The sequence below is a fragment of the Triturus cristatus genome, chromosome 6 (assembly GCF_964204655.1).
Source record: "Triturus cristatus chromosome 6, aTriCri1.1, whole genome shotgun sequence".
Taxonomy (NCBI): Eukaryota; Metazoa; Chordata; class Amphibia; order Caudata; family Salamandridae; genus Triturus; species Triturus cristatus.
This window is the reverse complement of record NC_140589.1, coordinates 1,553,186,245-1,553,211,465: the sequence shown is the minus strand read 5'-3', so window position 1 is coordinate 1,553,211,465 and position 25,221 is coordinate 1,553,186,245.

Genomic DNA, 25,221 nt, shown 5'->3' with positions numbered 1-25,221 from the left:
ATTAGGGGGAGAGGAGGTCTGCCACTCTATCACAAGGATGATGTCATCAGTGATGTCATCAGTGATGTCATTTGAGATGTCATCAGTGATGTCATGAGTGATGTCAGTGACCATGTCATGAGTGATGTAATATGTGACGTCATCAGTAGTGCATTGCGGGCGCGCGAGTTATAGTTAGCTGAACTAACTATAACGGGGGAATTTCAATGGTTTTTTACGAGTGAAATGTCCAGCTAACTATAACATGTGTGAAACCTTTGGTTTTTTCATTGAATTTCTAAGGTTTTTTAAATGCTAATTCCTAACTATAACGTGTGTGAAACCCATGGTTTTTTCAGTGAATATATATATATATATGTCCTTTTTCTCTGCACATCTCGTCCATCTGCACATATTCAACCACCTCTCTTTCCTCTTCAGCACCCTCTTTTCACTCTTCCCCTAATGCACTTCCTTGCATCTTCCTCACTTCACCACTTCCAAACATACACTGCAATCTCTCATATTTTTGCAATGTATTTACTTTTGCTTCTGCCCTGTAAATATTTTGCCATCTGTGCACCTCATTCACACACATTTTAACAAAATTGCAAATACAACTGGAATACATGACGATTGTTCTGTTAAGTACCATTTTCCCAGGAGTACTCTTGGATGTGTATGGCCATTGTAGATTTCTGAGAACACTCCTATGATTCTTTGTAAAGCACAAAAAAATTGAAAATCTATTCCAAATGCTTCTTAAATAATGTGGTCTGTTTACACATTGTAAATGAAGTGAGCAATGGATTGTCACATTGTTTTCAATATTTGTCTCGACTATGTTAAAATATTTTCATCCTTTGTAAATTTGTTGGAGATGTTTTTCATTTACTTTAAATTGCTGACTTTAGTTGTGACCTATTATTTTTGTGAAGTTTCAATGCGTCCCTTGAGCATTGCCTATGACAGCCCAATACTTGGGGATTTTTTGTAAGAATTCTGCATAGCTACCTGAAGGAGTCATAACCCAGTTTGCACAGCTCGCAACTATCTCTCGTCTTTTGATACTCTGCTTTGCCATCACCTGTTTGCCTGGCCCACAAGTTGTTTTTTTCCCAGTAATCTGTAACTGTAGTGTGACCTTTCCAAAGTGCTACGAAGTTCCCTTGAGCCTTGTGTGCACTCAACACAAATACAACGATAATGGCGATAGAGGTTCTTCATCTTGTTCCTCTGCAGGAGCTGTCATTTTGAGATGCCCCAGTCCCCTACGATTTCTGTCTGGGCTTTGAAAGAATCTCAGGGTCTGCCACGTGTTCCATGGATTCCCCCACAGGTTGCCAGGACCTCTGCGCTGTTCTTTATTACAAGTGTTTTAGCTTGTAACAATTAGGTATATGAGCTGACAGACTGTGAAGAGTTAGAATCAACTATTTCTGTGCATTGATTTATTAAATATTTGAGTGTTATCTGATGAGAACAATAGAAGTGCTATTATAAGGAATTCCAGAGAAGTTGCCATTCTCCGCCCTCCAAATTAGGATGGAGGGCGATTTGCTGGCAGACGGGACGTCCGTCCGCCATGGGTCCAACACAGGCAATTGTTACGGTTACGGTTGCCTGTCAGACCCGAAAAGCATACCTAGCATGGTGGCATATTAGGATGCTTCCTCTCCGCCAGCCTTGAATGGCGGTTCACCCATCATTCAAAGGCTGGCAAAGATTGACTTTGTGGGCCCGTTGCAAGCCCCCCCTCAGCATGGGCACTTTTGTTCTGCACTTGGGGGGCACCATTTCTCTGCAAGATGTGGCAGGCACCGCATGGTGCCTGCCACGTAGTGTAGGGAAATGCAAAACCTGCATTTTTACCATTGAGGCGGGTGCTGCAGCCTGCAGCACCCGCCACAATGGTAAACATGCCTAATGCTCCCGCTACTGTGACGGTCGTATTGTAATTCCATTGACGGGACCGCCGCCGCGGCTGGTCCCGATTCCTGTGACGATGTCCGTCCGCCATCCTAATGAGCCCCTAAATTCTAAACCTCTGGCAGAATTTCAGTGCATGAGCATATTTTACCATGGCACATTGGTAGAATCTGGATGCAATACTTTTAGAATGTCAGCAATATTTTAGCAAACACAAAATTATAATTATTAGTTGTCTGCTTGGAATGAAATTTAAAGAAAGGCAAAAAAAGACATCTTGTTTGAAGCTACTTGATTACCTGGATTTCAGGCTTAGGGTTTGCTCCTGGCCATTGGTTTGTGCTCTCTCATACCAATGTGTGACTCTCGGGTGTCTGACATCCCATTCTACCAGTATTTTTCTATTGAATATGGATGGGCCTAAAATATGAACGTAGCTGACAAATGAACGTAAGCCTGTCTCCTCAGAGACAAACAAGATGGGCCACAGGAGCAGCACCCTTTGTTCTATTAGGTCAATTAAAACACTTCAGAAAATGACTGACTCGAATGTCATCCCAAACATGCCCTTATTCAACAGTGATTCTGCAATGACCACCATCAAAGAGAAGGCTTCATACTCCTTCTGAATTAGGAACCATAGTCTCCATTCCTTGCAAATACTTAGGGGCTTATTTACAAGCCTCTTGCGACACTGTTACGTCCCTTTTCCCATGTTAAAAATGATGCAAAAGTGGCGCAAGGGGCTTGTAAATCTGCCCCTGACTGTTCAGAGTTTATGGGCAAGAGGGTTAGGGATGGTCAGCTACAGCTGATGTAAACTAACTGGTGGTTGCAGGCGCTGAAGAAAGAGTGAGGTGAGGGGCACAGAGATCAGTGAGGTGCTGGATATTCATTAGAATCAGTGGCGGCTCCTCCGCTATGGTGGCCTCACTGATTTAAAGCAGTGCGAAGCAGAAACATAAAATGATTATAACTTTGCGTCATCATTTTATGCTGCTTCCTGCTGCTTTGCGGGCGGGTGGTTAGGTGGATAGGGCTGTACTGCGTTTGGAGCAGGGCGGGGGAGGAGTGGTTTGCCCACTACTAAATGCACAATGACTGTTTGGTCAGTCCTCTCGGGCCGCCCAAACCAGTCATGCGTGCTTTCCCTGTTCTCCATGCAGGCTGCATTACAGCCTGCATGGAAAACATGCCCGGCCCCTATTCCTTGGTTGAGCATCAAACCAGGCCCCTTAAAACCAATCACAACGCTGCATTGAAGCGCTGTGATTGGTCAGGGGAGCCTGGGTGCTTACCAATCACAACACTGCATTGTAGCTTTGTGATTGGTCAGTGGGGCCTGCTTCCTGTTCCTCGATGTGCATGAGGAGAGCATGAGCACAGATGGCAGACACGGCCAGTGGCAAGATAAGCTTTTTTTTTTATATTTGCCCCAATGCGCGTCTCTCTCCCCGTGGGGCCACACTCCCCCTGTGTGACCCCCCCATGTGATCCCCAGCACCCTCCCCGCTATCCGAGAGCCATGCCAGCCACCACAGATTAGAACCATAGTTGATCAGCAGTCACATGCTCAACATAGTCCGCCATTACGAGCAAGTGAACCAAATGCAAAAGTTGCAAGGCCAACACCACCACCACTGAGAGCAACATTGATAGCCAACAAACTAGCAAAGAGAAAGCAGATGGTAAGAGTGCAATCTCAACATCATGCATAAGACAGGAGTCTGACTCAAATAATGCTATGGATAGGGGAGGGTAAAACGAGCAGCCACAGTGCAGTTTTGTTGAAGCTAGCCCTCATGGAAAATTAGAGGAAGTCCATAAATGTAGAGTGTGATGGCCATGGTTGTAATAGTGGCTAACATCTGGCTAACATCTTCTCATACTCGATTTGGAATCACTTCACATGGCACAGAGGGAATCTCAGGGAGAATGCTGAATTAAAAATTAAATTGACAACATTCTTGGTTTCAGTTCTCTATTGGCCATGAATGGTCGACACTGTAGATGACCCCAGCAACAGTCAAAACAGATTGTTACATTATTGATGATTAATAGAACTAATTGCAGGTGTACTGCATAAGAAGAACCACTGATAGGCTACCAAACATGTGTGTTGGCTGCTTCACTAGGATCCCTTGTGAGAATTGAGATACAGACTCAGCCATGGCCACCAACAGAATGAAGTCCTGTGCAATGAAAAGTCAGTAGATCAGTCCCGTAGGCAGCAATCACTATATTCAACCTTCAGGGAGACTTTGGTGTGGGTAGGCTACCTGGAGAATATCACTTCTTGTGCTATGTCAGCTCTGACAGGATATGATGTTAGCCTACAGCAATCACAGTCAACCTCAGAGGCTGCTAATCCTGGTACCACCTCAGTGTCAGTCTTTCTCACTTATACCTAAATGATAGCATGGTGGATGAGAGCAACAGTTACAGCACAAAAACAGTGAGACTGAACATTTAATTGACGGAAACCCAGTCCATGATTTCAAAGTTTTGCATCCAGACCAAACTCTTAAGTGTGGGGCACTCTGTGCCATGCAGGGGTCTGCCTATTCTGGTTGTCCTTTCGCCTGTCACATAGAGAGGACAAACGGCACCTGCAGTACCATCTGGTCAAAAGTAATACCTCTAGCTCTAGCTTCATTGTCACCTCCTATAAGAGCAGTAGCACCTACCCACCTACCAATGCAAGCCACGCTTGGCTCCTACCCCCTACCCAAACCTCTGAGTCAGTACACTTAGAGGACCCATGAGTAGGAACCTGTCGCTTACAAATCAAATCGCAAGTGGACTTGCAAATCATTACAAAAAATTCAATTCATCCAAGACTCATGAAGGCAGCCATGCGCCTACAGGCAACTACCCCTTCAATTGCATGTCTGACAAACTAACTGCTGCACTGGGAATACCAGCTGTTTACCATGGTCCACCAGCACTGGCCAAAATTCATCTTAGCGCTAAGGATATCCAGCCTTCGTCTGGACTGAAGTAACATGATATTCCCCGCACTTATTGATGTTTGTGACCTTTGTGAAATCAGTTACTTCCTTCGCTCCCATCTCCACCTACATTTACCTACAGGTTACAACAGCAAGCAATAAAAATGCCAAATAGAATTAGTGAAATTTAATGAACAAAATTACATCAAAACAACCAAAATACCCTAGGGAGCCTGAGATAACAAATTTGACGTTTTTTTTAGCATCAATAGCACACCAAAAACCACAACGTGCCAATTACAGTGAATAGTCACAGTAGACCGGGACCTAGGCGCAATTTGAGGACAATCACTGTAGAGCCCTGGTCAGATAGAACAAATAAATTGTTCCTGATAAAAACTATGGAAGTCCAAGTTCAAAAATAATTTCTACGTCCTAATTCAAAAAGGGACTGCTATGTTTTTTAAATTAAAAATCCTCTCCATGCGGGTCGAAGCTGGAACTGTAGGCTCCACCCTGGAACCATAGGTTGAATTCTGAAAGTAGGCTGGTCCTGCTAACGCTCTGGAGCTTTCAAATTTTTGGTCAAAAATCATCTACGTTCCAATGCAGAAATGGACTATGTCATTTTGATGGAGGTATGGACACCTCCTCGCAGAACAAAGCTGAAATTCAACCCAACATTGTGGAACTAACGGTTGTATACTTTTTGCAGCAGGGACCACTGAGATTCCAGAGCTTTACAGGGGGGAAACTTCCCTGGGGCAACCATTCACCAATTTTTTCAGTAGTTCCTGTTTACCTTCCTGCAAACAGGACAAAATGCCATGTGTTAAAGCATTTTCAAGTTGATGAAGTCTCCGACCACGCTAAACTTGGGCTATGAGTATTAGGGTGTGTAATGGAGTTCACTGTGGTAATCACTAGTATCCTCCCATATCTAACATTAAATCCAGTTTGGGGCCGGCCCTGTACCCACAACAAACTAAGCAACAGAAGTCTGGAAGGACAAAATCATGGTACAACAGCACCCAGACAGGGTATTCAAAAGAATTGTACTGGCACTCAGTTTGTCTCCCTTTTAAGTGCTCCAAAGAGTTACATATGGCTCAAACCACCCTGTCAGGGAAGATTTGACACTGTGATGTCAACGAGATGGCCACAGAACCTTCCCTGAATATTCTGCTGTGCTCAGAGGAATCATTCCTGCTTATTCAGGTGAACCTATTATGTAGCTCCTGGGAGGAATTTCTGTGGTAGCTAGGCACAGAGCAGTCAGGATCAACTTAGACGAAAAGTGTAATATATTTGTGCAGCACTTCAAATAGTAAAACACTGAAGACACCACACTAAAAAGATCCCACAGCATGTTAGAAAACTAAGGCTTAGTTCAATAAATAAAACAATACCAAAATGACAAAAATCCATTCATTAGAACCGGAGTTATGAATTTGTAAAGAATAAACTGCAATATAGAGCCTAGAAGCATAAAGCAACAACCGGGTCTATTTGGTTGTGCTGGACTTGGGTCAAATTAAAATTTCAGGTTGACCGCAATGGAGCACGAGTCGTATACAGTCCCAGATTAGTCTAGCTGAAGGTTTACCTTCTCACGTTTTGTGGTAAGAGTCCCTCTCATGTTGAAGTGGGCAGCAAGGAGCAAGGAGAGTCTCGCTGGAGGGGGGTTGGCGTGGTGCCAGGAGCAGGCTGGGCATTCCGGACGGACAGGCTGGAGCCTCGCATTCACAGTCCTCCACAGAGATCGATGCCTACTGTGTGAAGAGATGGGCTGGTGGTGGCTCACACTGATTGTAGATGTGAGCGGCGCGGTTCCAGAGTGTACTGGCTCATTGGCGGCCCAATAGCTTGATTTTAAGAGCCGGTGAGCCACACCAAGGTTCCAGGGCCATAGAGGGACCATTTAGGGGTCAAGAACGTGCTGAAGATGGGTCCAGGAGCTCTTGGGGAGCCTTTTATGTCCCTAAGGCTCAGATCAGGAGCCCAGCAAACTATTTATTTGAGTCACTCTGAGGTCCTGGGTTCAAGATGGGTTGCAGGTCCAGTTCTCCCTCCTCAGGCAAGAGGACAGCAGGTAGCAGCACTGTACAACAGGGTAGTAGCTCCTCCAGAGTGGCAGTGCAACAGAGTGACATTTCTTTCAGCAGGGCAGCAGTCCTTCTTCCTGGCAGAGTATCCACAGGTCAGTAAGTGCACTGAAGTGGTGGTGTCTGAGCTCCTTCGTTTATATGCAGTTGTGCCTTTGAAGTGGGACTAAGCATCTAAAGGATTGACTTTGGAGTGACTAGAGGGTCTGCCTTCCCTGCCCTGGCTCCTTAAAATACAAGGGGCATGCAGCCCTGTATGTGAAGACAGGACACAGCCTCTTCAGGTGTAAGTGAGGCTGGGCCCAGCACCTGATTGCCCATTTAGTCACACCTAAGCTCCCATTGTGTGTGGCTGTCTGGGAGAAATACACAAAGCCCAACTGCTAACGTCACAGGCTGCAGGAACCATATGGCTAAGACAAGTAAATGCCAACTTTTTAAAGTGCCATTTTCAAAATTGCAAATTACAATCCAACTTTACCATAAGTTAGGATTTTAAATTGTGATTCCAGAGACATCAAACTTGAAAGGGTTATTATTTTTCATTTGGGAAATTACACTTTTAAAATGTAATACAGTAACTCCAATGTTATCCTATGGAAGAGAAAGGCCTTGACGTAGTGAAAAACAAATTTAAGAGTTTTTCATTACCAGGACATGTAAAACCTAAAATGACATGTTCAGCTATTTAAATGCACTGCATCCTGCCTAGGTGCTGTCCAGGGCCTACCTTAGGGGTAACCTATATGTGTTAAAAAGAAAGTTTGGGCCTGGCAAAAGGTTTATTTTGCCAGGTCAAAATTGCAGTGTAAACTGCACACACACTGCCTAGGCCTGCAATAGAAGTCCTGAGACATGTTTAAAGGGCTACTTAAGTGATTGTCACAATCTGTCCTTCAGGCCCACTAGTAGCTTTTAATTTACAGGCCCTGGGCACATCCTGTGCACTTTAGTAGGGTCATATAAGTGAATTAAATATGACAATTGGGTATGAGCCAATGTTACCATGTTTTAGTGAAAGAGCACAAGCACTTTAGCACTGGTTAGCAGTGGTAAAGTAAGCAAAGTCCTAAGGCCAGAAAAAAAGTCAGCAAAAACAGGAGTTCTGAAGGCAAAAGGTTAGGGGAACCACACCAAGGATGCCAGGTCTAAAAAGGACTGACTTGAATTTTTAATAACTATTGAAATAGTGGGTTAAATATTTTCTAAGTGTTCCTATTCCTGAGTTAGCAGTATTAGTATTTTAATGTATTTTGCAGTTTTCTGCATAGGCCAGCAAGGCCTACCACAATGAAAATAGCTTTCAGGGCCTTGTATATAGGGATGCCCACTTTTAAATAGCATGCACCCTGCCTTATAAGCTGCAAGTCCTACATAGGGTTGACATTAATAAATAATAAAAAGGAGGTCTCAACCTGTCAAAAAGGGTTTTTGGCAGACTGCACTGCTGCATGTTTTACACTGCATGAGTCAGGTTGACCAGGGAAAGCCTCTAGCCATGTTGGATTGCCACAGTAGTGGATGACAGAAGAGGTGCTGCAGTCCACAAATGCTATTTCACTTCCAGGAACTTTCTATACCATATACTAAGGGAATTACAGGAACGTTAAATGTGTCAATCAGGAATAAGCCACTTTAACCATGTACGGGAGGTTCACAGATACTGTACTCATCGTTAGCATGGATCTAAAGGTACGATAATTAGGGTACAGAAAACAATGAAAAATCTGGGGTGACCATACAGAAAAAGCGGATTTCCTACACTCTCTTCCAAGATACTGAAAGATGCTATTTTAGGTCACCCAATTGAACAATGGCTTCAACTGAACAGCCCAGCAAGCAATTTTTTATTTAATTATCACTATTGTCAAATTATCCAGACCTCCAACTCTCTTTAAATTTATAGAAAGGATTGCTTTTTTATTGATTGGTATGTGAAAATATTTACACATTTCTCTCCCCTCCTAAAAAAAGGATATTTGGGAGGCTTCTGCTTGACCATACAGGTTGGTTGAGTGAAGTACCTAAGCTTCTACTGGAACTACATTTGCGAGTGTATACTAAGAATCTTGGGTGCCCTACTGAACCATCTGCCAAAATTATCTGTGATCGGAAGATTTTATTGTTTATATTATTGTTGACTGTCAAGTATTAAAATAAGCATGTTTCTTTTTCTTTATTGCATTTTTGCAATTAAACAGGCGTGATTTGAGCTAGCAAACTGTTGGACTTGGTCCTCTGTGCTGGGTCACCCCCAAATGCTTTGCCATTATCCTTCCTGTTTTATGAATTTGTTTTTGTTGGCATTAGGACTCTATGCATTTTACACTGCTAGCCAGTGCTAAAGTGCTTGTGTTTACTGCTTAAAACATGGTAAAATTCATCTGCACTTGACTGGCACATTTAATTTACTTCAAAGTGCCTAGGTAAGTGGCACTACATGTATCTAGGGCCGTAAACTACATTCTACTATTGTACCTGTGGCCCTCATCGTGCAAATAGCACTTTAAAAAATATCTTAGGCATGCCAGTTAAGCCTGTAGCGCAGTTTTAAACTGCCAAATCAACCTTGTAAATTAAAGCTTTTGCCAAGCCTAAACGTTATTGTTTTAATACATATAAGCTGACCCTAAGGAAGCTTTTAAGGGCCTATAGGACAGAGTGCAATGTATTTAAAAAGTAGGACACGTGGGTTTAAGTTTTACATGTCCAGGCAGTGAAAAACTTCTAAGTTAGTATTCACTACTTTATGGACTTCTCACCCAGTGAATACCATTGTGTTACCTTTATTACCTTTATTAAGTGCTGACATTTGATTGGGAGCAGGTAAAAAATATCATGTTTGACTCAAGTGGATTATAATATAAAATACACTTCAATGTTAATTTCACATTTTAAGTCACAACTTGAAATGCCACTTTTAGAAAGTTCAAAAAGAACAATTGATGGACAGAATGCAGAACAATGTCATACATTCACCCCAGTACAGAGATCTGGGCCTAAATTCATTGTTTTGTCCCTCACATGCCATTCCAGTTTGGACCCAGCCATATGCAAATCAGTCTTGACCCTGTGCCCAATGGGAACAGTCCAGCCCGAACTGCCAGGCCAGGTCCTCCCTGGACTGGAAACAGGCATCCTAGGACCGGTTTCGGGCTTTCAGCCCTCATCAGCCAGGATAGCTTGACTCCAGTGGCATGGAGAGCACGGGGCCCACGTCTGGGCATACCCATCACACTCGGGGTGACAAATGCAAAAAGAACGATTGAAGGACAGAATGTAGAACAATGTCATACATTCACCCCAGTACAGAGATCTGGGCCTAAATCCATTGTTTTGTTCCTCACCATGCCATTCCAGTTTGGACCCAGCCATATGCAAATCAGTCTTGACCCTGTGCCCAATGGGAACAATCCAGCCCGAACTGCCAGGCCAGGTCCTCCCTGGACTGGAAACAGGCATCCTAGGACCGGTTTCGGGCTTTCAGCCCTCATCAGCCAGGATAGCTTGACTACAGTGGCATGGAGAGCACGGGGCCCACGTCTGGGCATACCCGTCACACTCGGGGTGACAAATGCAAAAAGAACAATTGATGGACAGAATGCAGAACAATGTCATACATTCACCCCAGTACAGAGATCTGGGCCTAAATCCATTGTTTTTTCCTCACCACGCCATTCCAGTTTGGACCCAGCCATATGCAAACCAGTCTTGACCCAGTGCCCAATGGGAACAGTCCAGCCCGAGCTGCCAGGCCAGGTCCTCCCTGGACTGGAAACAGGCATCCTAGGACCGGTTTCAGGCTTTCAGCCCTCATCAGCCAGGATAGCTTGACTCCAGTGGCATGGAGCCATTTAAAGAAATGGGGTAACCCTGTGTCAAGCGGAACCGGGGTATATATGACATATAAAGAAGTGGTTCTGTCGGGAAGGTGGTAATTGCTTTGTACAAGAAAAATCACTGTATTCACAACCTTTGATTTTTTGTGAAATAACTATTATTGTTATGCAAGGTTCAACGTCCCTACTGGAGAACCAACCTGTACTATTTTAACACACCACACGGACAATTCTTTTTTAGTCCAACAAAATATTTTGTATTGTACATAAATCACTGAACATGGCTGTCAATAGAACAATACAAAATAGGGTAATAAAGTGATTAAAGTGCAAAAAGTGACTTTGTGATGATATGTGAAAAATGTGCTATACATATATTATAGAAATAGGCAACACTTAGGAGCAACAGTAGTAATGTAATACTTTCCAATGTTTTCAATGCATGAATACAAGCCCAAGAATGACTCTGTGCTGGGGCCTGTGCAACTGCGTAGACTACCGTGACTACAACGTCGACGTTTCGACCCTAGAGAGTAGCGCAGCTTAACATGCGTCAAGGGCGGGTCTTCATCAGGACAAAGGATGGGTGAGCAATAGTTGACAGCCTGTCAAGCAATCAGAAAACAAAGATTCAGGTGCGTTCAAATAAATGCAGGATAAGGTGTGTGTATTTAATGGGAATTCACGCTTACCGAAATTAATCACAGAGGAATCCTATGTAATGAATAGTAAAGGTTCCAGGAGAATTCAGCATCCGTAGACGCACAACAGGCGGTTGTGGTCTAAAAAGAAAACAGTGCGATGCGTAATGTAATGACAGCTGCAGCACTGATGTAACGTATGCATACTCGAATGATGCCTTTAAAAATATGGTCAATGGATCCAGGGAGCATTATTTTATCTTATATGCAGGTTGGAGATTAAATGATTAAATGAACGCCGCCAGCTTCGCGGTCGCTGCACATGAAAAAACTAAATAAATCTTGGGCCGAGAAATGGAAGTCATCTTACGATGCTGCCAAGACCTGTCTACAGTTACTTACAAGGGGAGCGGGAGATATGACTTCCTTGGTCTAATTCCACCGAATTACTGATGCGGACGTGCTGGAAGCAGTCAATATGACAGTTTGCTTCCCGTGATACGTCAGAGCATGAGAATGTGCAGCATCTCACTGCTGTGCGGTCTGAAAGTGCAGACTCACGGACACAAAGTAAAACCCGGGCTGGAATGGGCGCGCGTGTTTCAGTGCGAATGAAGCATGATAGAATTTAATTTACAAAAGAAATTATAATGCGGTCTAACATCAATTGAGGAGCAAAGCATGACTTACAATATGCATGATTAGATTAAGTTAAATGTTATCAACATACCATACATAAGTGACAACCATATTCAAATATAAAAAGAAACTTATGATGTGGTATAAGTTCAATTACGGAGCAAAGCATGAATTACAATGTGCACTAAAGCATTAGGCATGATTAGATTAAATTCAATGTTATCAACATTTCATACATAAGTGACAACCATATTTTAATTATAACATGGACCACATGGTTCTAAATGAGTTCAATAGACAACCTGTCTTAAAAGTGGATGCATACTTATGGTACAAGGATTTTGGGGGATGTACTGAGTGTCTTAGACTACGAATAATGTGGGGGGTATGTAGTACATGTAGTATGTGACTCCATTTACAGATTAACCATTTGGCGGTAGGTTTCTTCATGTTCATTTAGTCCCAGTTGGACCGAGTCAAGGATGTGAATCCATCTACATTCTTTAAAGTTCAGAGTAGTTGGTATATTGCCTCCTCATGGATGTCGAGTGATCTTTTCCATGACCAACCATTCCATGTTTTCTTCTGAGTGACCCACTGAGGAGTAGTGATCCACCAGTGGTGCTCCTTGCACTTTACGGGCCCGATTCACAGAACTAACTTAAGACAAAATCCTAAACTTACTACCATTTTGGTATTCACAGAAGGCACTTACTCATTTTGGTATTCACACAAGGCACTTACTCATTTCGGTATTCACAGAAGTTAGGAGTCCTAACTTTAGGACTCCTAAATGCCTTCTGTGAATACCGAAAGCCTTAAAATTAGGATTTTTCTCAGTTTAGTAGTAGTATAGTTAGGACTCCTAACTTTAGGACTCCTAAATGCCTTCTGTGAATACCGAAAGTCTTAAAATTAGGATTTTTCTCAATTTAGTAGTCCTAAATTTAGGACTCCTAACTTTAGGACTCCTAAATGCCTTCTGTGACTACCGAAAGCCTTAAAATTCGGATTTTTCTCAGTTTAGTAGTAGTATAGTTAGGACTCCTAACTTTAGGACTCCTAAATGCCTTCTGTGAATACCGAAAGTCTTAAAATTAGGATTTTTCTCAATTTAGTAGTCCTAAATCTAAACTTAGGACTACTAAATTGAGAAAAATCCTAATTTTAAGAATTTCGGTATTCACAGAAGACATTTAGGAGTCCTAAAGTTAGGAGTCCTAACTATACTACTACTAAACTGAGAAAAATCCTCATTTTAAGACTTTCGGTATTCACAGAAGGCATTTAGGAGTCCTAAAGTTAGGACTCCTAACTTCTGTGAATACCGAAATGAGTAAGTGCCTTCTGTGAATACCAAAATGAGTAAGTGCCTTCTGTGAATACCAAAATGGTAGTAAGTTTAGGATTTTGTCTTAAGTTAGTTCTGTGAATCGGGCCCTACATCTGATCCTGCTGCAGTGCTGCAGGATCCTTGTCTTGACCTTTTGTGTTGTTTGTCTGACATATATTTTCATGCATGGGCATCTGATGGCATAGATTTCGTTTTGACTATTGCAGTTGGTAAATTTAGTGAGATAGTAGGTTCGGTTATGGTGGGTAAATGCAGTCCCAACTCTAGCGATTTTACAGGCTTTGCAGTGACTGCATTTATAGTGCCCCACCACAGGTGGTAGATTGAGTTGTTGTCTGATGTCCGACGTATTAGGTGTTTTCAGAAATGAACTAACCACAAAGTCTTTCATGTTTTTGGCACGTTTGAAAGCGAACAAAGGTTCTTGACTTATGTTGATTTCTGTCCCCACAAGGTTCCAATATTTTTTGATGATCTTTTTGATTTCATGGCTCCTTGTGCCAAATGTCGTGACAAATACCAATTTTTCATTCTTGGGTTGTGTTTCCAGTAAGGTTTCCCGCGGACGAAAGCATGCTCTCTTCTGAGATCTGTGTAGCAACCCTTTGGGGTATCGTCTGTCCCTTAGTTTAGAGATAAGGATATCTGTTTCCCGGAAGTAGTCACATTGTCTGAGCTGTTACGTCTTAATCTTAAAAATTGGCCATAAGGCAAATTGTCTCTCAGATTTCTGAGGTGGTTTGAGTCATACTTCAAGAGGGTATTGCGATCTAATGGTTTTTTATATAGGTTCGTCACGATTTTTTCATCTTTAATTTCAAATGTGAGGTCCAGGAAGCTTATAGTGAACATGGAATGGTGGGTCTTGGAAAAGATCACTTGACATCCAAGAGGAAGCAATATACCAACTACTCTGAACTTCAAAGAATGTAGATGGATTCACATCCTTGACTCGGTCCAACAGGGACTCAATGAACATGAAGAAACCTACCGCCAAATGGTTAATCTGTAATGGAGTCACATACTACATGTACTACATAGCCCCCACATTTTGCGTTGTCTAAGACACTCTGTACATCCCCCAAAATCCATGTACCATAAGTATGCTTCCACTTTTGAGACAGGTTATCTATTGAAGTCATTTAGAACCATGTGGTCCGTTTTATAATTAAAATATGGTTGTCACTTATGTATGAAATGTTGATAACATTGAATTTAATCTAATCATGCCTAATGCTTTAGTGCACATTGTAATTCATGCTTTGCTCTGCAATTGAACTTATACCACATCATAAGTTTCTTTTTATATTTAAATATGGTTTTAACTTATGTATGGTATGTTGACAACATTTAATGTAATCGAATCATGCATATTGTAAGTCATGCTTTGCTCCGCAATTGATATTAGACTGCATCATAATTTCTTTTGTTAATTTAATTCTATCATGCTTCATGGTCCACAAATGTCTGTGTGCACATTTCCAGTCATATTTTGAACTTAGACCACGTCATAAGTTCCTTTGTTGAAACACTCTATGTAGTCAGTAATTCAATCCTTACAAAATCCCCACAAGGTTCCAAGGTATTGCGATTACATCAATTGTGTGTCATTTGCTTTCTCGCCCTTAGTGCGCCAGGTATGCCCAGACGTGGGTCCCGGGCTCACTGTGCCACTGGATTCAAGCTATCCTGGCTGATGAAGGGTGAAACCCCGAAACCGGTCCTAGGATGCTTGTTTCCAGTTCAGGGAGGACCTGGCTTGGCAGGTCGGGCTGGACTGTTCCCATGAGACACAGGGTCAAGACTGATTTGCATATGGCCAGGTCTAAACTGGGGTGGCATGGTGAACAAAAGAATGATGGCTCTAACCCAGATCTCTTGACTGGGGGTGAATGTTGTGATTTGTTCTGCATTCCGTCCATCAATTGTGTGTCTTTTGCTTTCTTGCCCTTAGTGCGCCGGGTATGCCCAAACGTGGGTCCCGGGCTCACTGTGTCACTAAATTCAAGCTATCCTGGCTAATGAGGGGTGAAATCCCAAAACCGGCATTAGGATGCTTGTTTCCGGTTCAGGGAGGACCTGGCTTGGCAGTTTGGGCTCGACTGTTCCCATGAGGCATAGGGTCAAGACTGATTTGCATATGGCCAGGTCTAAACTGGGGTGGCATGGTGAGCATAAGAATGATGGATCTAACCCAGATCTCTTGACTGGGGGTGAATGTTTTGATTTGTTCTGCATTCCGTCCATCAATTGTGTGTCTTTTGCTCTCTCACCCTTAGTGCGCCGGGTATGCCAAGCCGTGGGTCCATGGCTCACTGTGCCACTGGATTCAAGCTGTCCTGGCTGATGAGGGGTGAAACTCCGAAACTATTCCATTTTCGGTTCTTGTTTCCCCAGGGGACCCCTTCCCCTTTGCAAATGCATACACATTTATTTTTTAAGGGCAGGCAGTGGTCCCAGGGACCACTGCCTGCCCTTCATAAATGAAAACAAAGTTTTGTTTAAAATGCATCCCGTTTTCCTTAAAGGAATGCAATTCTTTTTTAAAAACTGCTTTATTTAAAAGCAGTCCCAGACATGGGAGGGCTTGCATCCCCAATGGGCTCACAAATTGAGAGAGGCTCATTAATAATAATGAGGCTCGCAATTTGGGACCCCATTGGGAATCGCAAACAGTGTCAAACACACTGTTGTACTTTTCATTTAGCACCTCGCATTTTGCAACTCGCAATGTGTCGCAAATTGCGAGGCGCAAAATTAAATGGTCGTACATTTGGCCCCAAATCCTTAAACACAAGTATTTTCGTAAAATACTTCTGTCTTTTATCAACTTCTATGGAACAATAGTCTGCAAGGTTTCAAAACTATGACAAGATCCAAACCTACAGCCACTATTATGTACATAGAGCATGGTCTGACCATGCTCTAAGGGTTCAAGGTGGCTGCTACCATTTGCAATTCTTGGGAGAGTCTTGTGGCTTCATGGGATATGTACTCTTCATTGGCTTGATTTGTGTCTTGCGTAGTGACCCAAAAGGGTCGCATGTGCAGTTCTAAATCGAGTTGTATTGTGTGAGCTTCTGTGCAAACTTTAGTAACAGAGGGCCTAGCGTGGAATTACGCATAAGTGACTCGAAACAGACTTTTACATGCCCTTATTGAAGCAAAATTCATCAAAACATTCACTCAATCACCAGTTGTGCTCATTTACATATATTGATGAAACTTTCCAAGTATTAGGCAGGTTGATTAGGACAGAAATCTGTCTGTGTGGGATGTCTGACATACCAAGAGCTGAAAGAGGTCCAATGGTCCTGTAGGACTTCAATATAGGTGGGTGCCCTGAGAGTTGAACTGCCAAGGCCAAGTATTGAGACTGACCTAGATGCTGGATCGCCAACCATGAACTTCCGAACTGAAAGTTCAAGCCTCTGGGAGAAGAAATGAGAAAATGAGGAGACAGATACAAACAGGGAAACCCACTCTTTACAACTGCTAACTGACAAAACAGGGGAAAACATCTCATTCTCTTCTAGAAATGCAGCACAAGAATGACCTCTAATCACTCTCTCTGAATACTGGTCAATACACTGGAATGAGTGGAACAGGGGAAAAGACATAAATAGGACCCAATAGATAGGGACAAAGAAGAGCATCCATGGCCAAGTATCTGGGTCCTGGAATCTGATGCAGAACAGTAGGAGAGAAGGCACTGGCTTTCCAAGCTAATATGTCCAAACAGTGAACCAGTAAATACCAGAATACTATTGCAAAGGTCTCCTAAGAGTGACAAAACTGTTGAGAAGGTAGGAATGCCTGAGTCCACCAGGCTATTGCCCACTCCCCTGATATGCACAGCTTTTAAGGACAGAAGGTATGACTCTCCACATGAGTAAATTTAATAAATAACCCGGAATTTGTAAAGCCCAAACTAATCACCCCCCATGGTCTCAAGGCGCTGGGGCTATCAGGGATATTAAGTAAGTTATTGCCTAGAGTCATAGGGTGCTGGGCTGGGCTGAGCTGCTGCCGGGAATCGAACTGTTAGTCCTGTGCTCTGGAGTCAGTCGCCCTGGCCGCTGCCCCACACCTCTCCCATGACTGTGCACTGTCCCCGCTGACGGAGACTTCGACCTTGTCCCTCCATGCGAATGACATAGGCATTGGAGACCATGCTATTGACCCAGATTTCCACCAAATAATTCTGAAGAGATAGAACAAAGGTCCTGCGAGCAAGCACAGAGGCAGTGAACTCTTTCTAGTTTAGGGACCTAAACAAATCCTTTCTAGACCATAGACCCTACATTGAATGAGTGTCTGGCGCTGCTTCCCAACTGATTCCTGAAGCATCTGCGGTAAGAATGACAGCCAGTTGCACCCTTCTTGAAGAGTTCATTCGAACAACCACCATCTCAATTCCCAGTTCATTTTATTAGGAAGGGAATAGGAGCACCCATTAGGAATGATGATGGGTTCCATTGGTGAAGGATGTGACAGGACAGAAGATGTAGGTGCCAAAAACTTCTCTGCATGAAGCAGAAGCTGCAGGTAAGTGCGTTTTTTAATGCATGATCCTCAGGTAGGCACACTATACTTAGATTGATCCATAATATTCACAGAGGAATTGCACAAAGGCAGGAGCAGGTGGAGGCTCAGGTGAAAACTGTATTGGCATTGAAATATTGCCAATCTTGGCTGTTGAAATCTGAGTCAGACTGTCAAGAACCCAAATGAATCCTCCAATCGTCTAAATTGGGGTGCACAGAGATCCCTTTTATATGGATAATCCAGATCAGAGGAGGCAACACTTTGGTAAAGACAAATGGGAATGACTTCAGACCAAAAGGCATGTGGAAATCTGAAATAATTTCCGTTAGCATAAGCTGAAGCCATCTTGGTTGTGGCATCCATTTTGTTGGCTTTGTAATTCCCCCATCCTCTGCTGCTCGTCTTTTTCCCCGCCTGTGCTGTCTTTTTTAGTTGACTTCGTGACTCAGCTAAAAGCAATGTGCGTGGTAAGAGTGTGTAGCTGCCAGAACACCTGGTCTCAGACTCAACTGTTAATCATTTACTGCTCCCCCTCCCACTTTGCTGACTAAGTGATCTCCCATCTGCCCATGTTTGTAGGTAACTATTCCTGTGTAGGCCTTTACCTTCTATGTGTATCCACATGCTTACCAGTGCAGAAAAAGCTGTATATAAGGCCTGTGTTCTGTGACTTCAATGTACTACCTCAGGCAGCACTTGAGAGTGCTGTGTGGACGTGGTCCCACTCATGAGTGATTAATAAACTTGTTATTTGAATTCCAGCTTCACTGCCAATCTCTATTTTGTTGGTCTATGGACCCGTGGACAGAGAAGGGTGACCCCTGCACCGGTGTTCACACTAAAAGGCACATTTTCACAGTTGGCGCCCGAAACGTGGGTCCTCATCGGAGACGCAGCCATCCAAAGGAGTGGTCTTGACGGAATAGTGGAATATTGCTGAGGAGACGTCCTGCATGAGGAGACCCTTGTCTTTGCAGCTGAAGTGACTTTTCAGGTTTTCTTGATTTAGCCCTCCAGGTGTTGGCCAGTCCCGACTGAGGTATCCTTTGGCATTAATTTTGAAGTGACCATTAGGTCGACCAAGAGATTGGCAGTTGGAGGTTGGAGACTCTTGTTTGGTAAGGTCGCTAAAGCGTCACTCTTGTTTCTTGGCCAAGATTCTGGTTTTGTTTGTTTGATTTATTTTTTGCAAAAGATAAAGGCAGGTAATGTGATGATTTTTCTCTACTTTTGAATATTTTGGAAAAGTAATATTTTACAAAAATTTGATAGCATGCCTGTTTCCAGCTCACTCTGTAGGTTTTGTTGCTGTCTTAGTGGTACCAAAACGGATTTAGAAAGAAGTCAGCCGGCTCCCCCAGAGGGGTCACCTAATAGACATATGTTTATTAAATACGGTATTTTTTCCATAATGTATAGTACACTGTGGAACAAATATATGAAAAAGGATCCTTATTTACAATGGCCTGTGAATGGGTCATTTGACTTTAAAAAGATTCAATATGTAGAGCAGTGTTTATTCAAGAGAACAAGTCGACAAGATATGTTTGATTGTGTACGAATGTGGGAGAAAGAAATGCAAGAGAGTGAGGAAAGCAGAAGCTATAGCAGAAAAAGAACAATGAAAAACGATATATCAAAAAGCGTTGGAATGAAAAAAGAAAGAGATGAAGGCAATAAAAGAAAAAGAGGAATGGGAGCGTCGTTTAGAGGTAACTGGCTAGTACCCTATTAGGCATCCCATTTATCCCATACTTAATAAACCTCAGGATGACTCCGCCCCCATTTAAATTTTCCTCTGCCCCTGAGAATGATATTTCTGAAGAAGAACATTTTTCCTCAGACGATATAGACTTAGATGAGCAAGATGGGCGGCAGACTCGCTCTACTTTGACTGTTGACAAAAAAGCCACCTTCAGATCCACTGCTTACAAAGAAGCTCGTGGGACTACTTCTGCTTCAGACCTTGTAGCGCTGGTTCAGCAGTGGAAGGATTTAGAGCAGTTACATTTTGCAGAGAAGTTCACGTGAGAGGTAATACTTGGTTATAGAAATGTTTCTAAAAACTTTGAGCCCACTGATATCAATTCTGATTATAAACAATTAAGTGATGGAACGTTTCTTTTTTTTCAAATATACCTGATCTAATTAGGTGTGTAGTTAAATTAAGATGTGATACACTATGTTTAAAAGCAGAGCAAAAATCAGCTGGTAAAGTTAAAACTGCACAAACAGTTCAGACCCCAGTGCAGAAAGAAGAAATTTCGGAGACAGAAAATGACCCTAGTTATACTGTAGTTACTGTAAAACCGATGCGTGAAGCTGTGCCTTTGTATGTTCCTCCGAAGGGTGTGGGAACAAGTGCTGATAAAGATTCAGATGATGCAAAGGGATAATTTGTCTATAATTGGGTCTATACTCCTTGGAGTAGAGCAGACGTTATGGCTCTTAAAGCTGCTTTGCCCGATCCGCGGTAAAATCCGTCCGCTTTCAATGAAGAAGTGTAAGGCGCCATTAGCACCTGCACTATGACCTTGCCAGATATTGATATGTTTTTTGGACTTTTTTTTCCCCCTAATATGTGGAGAACAATTCGGAAAATAGATGATAATGTAGCATATGGTGATACTTGGGTGCGTTTAGAAGAAATAGATGCGGCTCGAGAGCCTGCGCAGAAACCACAACAGGAGATATTAGATATTCCCAAAGCTATTGTGACTAAGTTGAAAACTCTTATACCCCCTAAGAAAATAGTTTGGACAATGTTAGCATCCTGTAAACAGAAAGCGGAAAAGTCAGTTTCTGATTTCTTTACATGATTTGAAGAGACATTCAATTACTTTAGTGGACAGTCATTCACAGATGCCACGGGTAAGCATTTGTTCGTCGACAACTTTGTCTCTAACATGTTGCCAGAAATAGCTAGTCGCCTTAAGGCCAGTGAGAGTTTGTGGACTACGTCTTACCCAGTTTCACTTTTGACTATGGCCCTGTATTATGAGCATCAGGAATTGGAAGCAAAAGCCAAAGAGGATAAGAAGGTAAAGGATTTAAAGACGAAAGTTATGTTGGCTCAAGTATATGGTCCACCATTCAGAGGTGGTGGTAGAGGTGGACGTGTAGTATATACCCCTTGTATACCCCCTTTCTCTCTATCAACTTTGTCTCCTGATCAGTGTGCTTATTGTAAAGAGATTGGACATTGGTGTTCTGAGTGCCCCTTCTGAGGAAGTATGAGAGGACGCCTAGGGAATTTAGGAAATAGGGGAGGAATAGGACCTCGCCCGTTTGCGGCAGTTGAACACGGACCAAATTATTCTAATGCCTTTGATAGACAAAATCAACATCAAATGTATGAATATTTGGCTGATGGTCTTGGGGATTCTGATTATGCATAGGAATGCCTAGGATGGTTTAAGGAACCGGTTGAGGTCCCAGTAGATCAGAAAGGTCCTTATGTTCATGCAAATGTCTTGGGTTCTACTGATTGGTGTCTGGTTTATACAGGAGCTACTCGTAGTGCTCTGTCTAAAAAATTGGTTCGTAGGGCTCCCCTGTCTGGTGCAATTATAACATCGATAGGATTCGATGGGACACTACATCTAGCCCACTGTCACAGCCACTTGCATTTAGTCTTGATAAATTCACTACAGCATGTCCATTTTTGCTTTCCCTTACCACGCCGGATAATATTGTGAGTATTGATATGCTCAAATATTTTCGTGCTACAATACGTTGTTCTCCAGAAGGTGTGCGTGTTATCTTGAATGATAACTATCCAATGGTTGATAGGTCTTGGCCCATTAAAGAAGATATTGCTCTGGCATCATTACCTAGTACTTTGTGGGCTGCATCAGATACAGATGTGGGACAAATGGTTATTCCACCAGTGCATATTCAAGTGAAGGAAGGTGCTTCATTGCCTCGATTGCCCCAATATAAAATATGTTGGAAAGGCGAAGAAGCATTGACACACATTGGTCAGGATTTGATCAAGGTGGGGGTTGTGGAAGAAGTCCCTTATAACGTTTGTAATAGCCCTATCCTTCTATTTTGAAAAGAGACACTGATACTAAGATTTACAGATTCATTATTGATTTACGAGAGGTTAACAAAATTGTAGTGCCCCAATTCCCGGTAGTCTGTGACATTACGACACTCCTTACATAGATTTGAACAGTGCATTTTTCTCAATACTTATTCATCCTGACAGCCATTATTTGTTTGGCTTCAATTTGAATAATAGATCATTCAGATTCTGTAGAGCTCCACAAGGGTATACAGAGAGTTCTAGCATTTATAGTCAAGCATTGAAAAGGCAGCTTGATTATTTTCCTGTGCCAAAATGGGTGGCTCTTATTTAATATGTCAATGACATCTTGTTGGCTGCCGATACCCCTGAACAGTGTAAAGAAGGAACACTGTCATTATCGGTCTGTGGTGTGGGATGATGAGCCATCCAGGTCAGCGAGTTCACGCTCTATGCGTGCCAGTGTGTTTCGAAGATCTTTAAGAACTCTGGAGTGTTTCTCCCCGGATGTATGCCTTGAAGCCCTCCCATAAGACTGCACAAGTGTCTACTGATCCTGTATTAAGTGAGAAGTATTCGTCGATGACTTTGTGCACCTCCGCATTAATAAGGTCATCATGTAGGGCGCGGCTCGGAAGCGCCATTGCCTCTCAAAGCCCTCTGGATGTGGGACCCGTAGATGGAGTTGTACCGGGGCATGATCAGAATACGCACTTGGCAGCGTCCCCATTGACCGGAACCAGCCAGCAATGCCTGGGGAAACTAGCCAAAAGTCAATCCTGGTCCAGGTGTTGTGTTGACCGGAGTAATGGGTGTATTCCATGTGTGTGGGGTTGTGTAGGCACCAGATGTCGAGTAGTGTGCATTGTTCACATAACTCTAAGAGTGCGTGGCATGCTCGTGGCTTGTCGTCATGAGTCGTGGCAGTGCTGTCCAGTCTCGGGTTCAGTAGCAAATTGAAATCCCCCCCAATCAAAATCAGGTTTGGTTCTAACCTTTCTAATTGGGCTGGTAATGTATGGAAAAAGTCTGGTGAGTCCGTGTTCGGGCCATAAACACAAACCAGTGCCGTGTGGTGTCCCATAAGTAATCCCATGACTATTACATATCTGCCCTCGCTATCCCTTTTCACTGTGTGTGGGCTGAAAGGACCCTCTTGTGGATCAGGATGGCCGTACCCCTGGCGTAGTTGCTGTAGTGAGCGAAATATCTATGTGCCCACCAGCTTGCAGCAAATCGGTCTTTATCCGATTTTGGTAAATGCGTTTCTTGTAAATTAGCAATATCCACATTGTGTCTCAGTAAATAATGAATAACCTGCCTCCTCTTGCGTTTGTCGTTCAGTCCCCTTAAATTCCAAGAGATAAAGGATAGGCCGGATGGGCCCTCAACGTTACCTAACTGGACCATCAAGTATATATTGTCAAGCATGGCATAATAGCGCAACAGTGAATAGCGGAGAATCATGACTGTGACCATTGCTGCGTATACTCAATAACATTGAACCAAAAAACAGTTGCTCCCACCCACCCCTCACCCAACCTCACTACTTCAAAAGCGAGGCAGAACCATAACTAAAAAAATAATTTGAAGTACCAATTAACTTTACATTGAAGTGAAAAACCCCAAGAAGGGTACCTCCATTAATACCAGAACAAGCCCATGGTGTACACCATGAGGTGTGGCAGCACCACGTTAGTCGGCCAGCAAAATGAAATTGTACAGAAAAATAATATACATTATCCCCGTTCAGTGACCCACTATTGCAAAAGGGTGCTTCAAAAAGGATCAGCCTGTAGTGGAGTTGGAGAACAGTTCAGCACTGGCGTCTGACTCGCCATGTGGTGGGGAGGGGCCCCCACTCCCGGACCCAGCCCGATTATTATTCTGCTTGTATATGTGGCAGAACTCTTGCGCCTCTGTGGGAGTGTCAAATATGCGAGCACGGCCCCCCACATCCACCCTCAACCTGGCCGGGAACAGCATGCCATATTTTAAACCCAGATTCCTTAAGGTGGCCTTGACCTCATTATATTACCGGCGAGCGTCCTGCACCATTACAGTGAATTTAGGGTATAGGGATAGTTTCGAGCCTTGCCACATGGTGTCGCCTTTTTTCCTAGTGAGGCATAATGCTGTATCGCGGTCTCTGAAGTTCATAACTCAGGCGATGATGGGTCTGGGGGGGCAGCCAGGGTTAGGCCGCGGCCCCAAAGACCGGTGCGCACACTCCACCACAGATCCCGGGGTGAAAGAGTCTCTCTCAAACAGGTCAGACAGCAGAGTCTCGACGAAAAACGTCCATTCGGCCTGTAGCAGTGGACTCAGGGACACCTAACATGCGGGTGTTATTGCACCTACTGCGCGCATCAAGGTCTTCGTTCTTTATGGCTACCTCCTTAAGGATGCGTTCGACACGCTCTAAACGTTTCAGGGACTGGGCTGTGCCATCTTCGATATCAGAAATGCGGGCCTTAGCCACATCCAGGCACCGGTCATGCACCTGGATTTTGGCCCCCCATGTCTGCCAAACTCTTATCTAATGCATCAAACCGCTCATCTAGGGCCCTGAATCCAGCCCTCATCTCTTGGAGCATAGAAGTAGCCAGTGCAGGGAGGTCATCTTGACGTTCTACACCTTGCGCGATGTCCGCCATGTTGGAGCCGTCTTCCAAAGGTTTGTCTGCGAGATTCTCAAATTGCAGGGTCTTCTGTTTGCGACCCATACCTCGGGGCCTCTGCAGGGGAGTAGTCACGGGAAAGCTAGGCGCAACAAGGGTCTATGTGGATGTCGGAATGAACCTCCAGGGAGCCCAACCACCACGTGCCATGAAGTGTTAGGGCCAATGAGGTAGACGGTGCAGTCCGGTATTGAACCAGGGAGGACAGAAATGGGATGGCGCAATGATCAGAGATCCGATGTCTTAAGCAGGACTGGTACCAGGGTCCAATGTTTCCCTCAGGCCCGCTGCTGCCAGGACAGGCCAGGAGAAAGCCTTTTCCCAGTGAGGCCTCAAGTCGTGGTGTTTAGCATTGGTCTTGCAAGCCAGTGCTCCATGCACCCCTGCCAGGCGGGCTGTATATCACAACCAAATCACGGAGCTCAAAGGGCCCCCCCATGGGAACGTGATAGGTAGGTGTAGCAGGTGGACCAAGCTACTGTACGGAATGTGGGCCCAAATGTAAATGACAGTGCCGGTGTGATC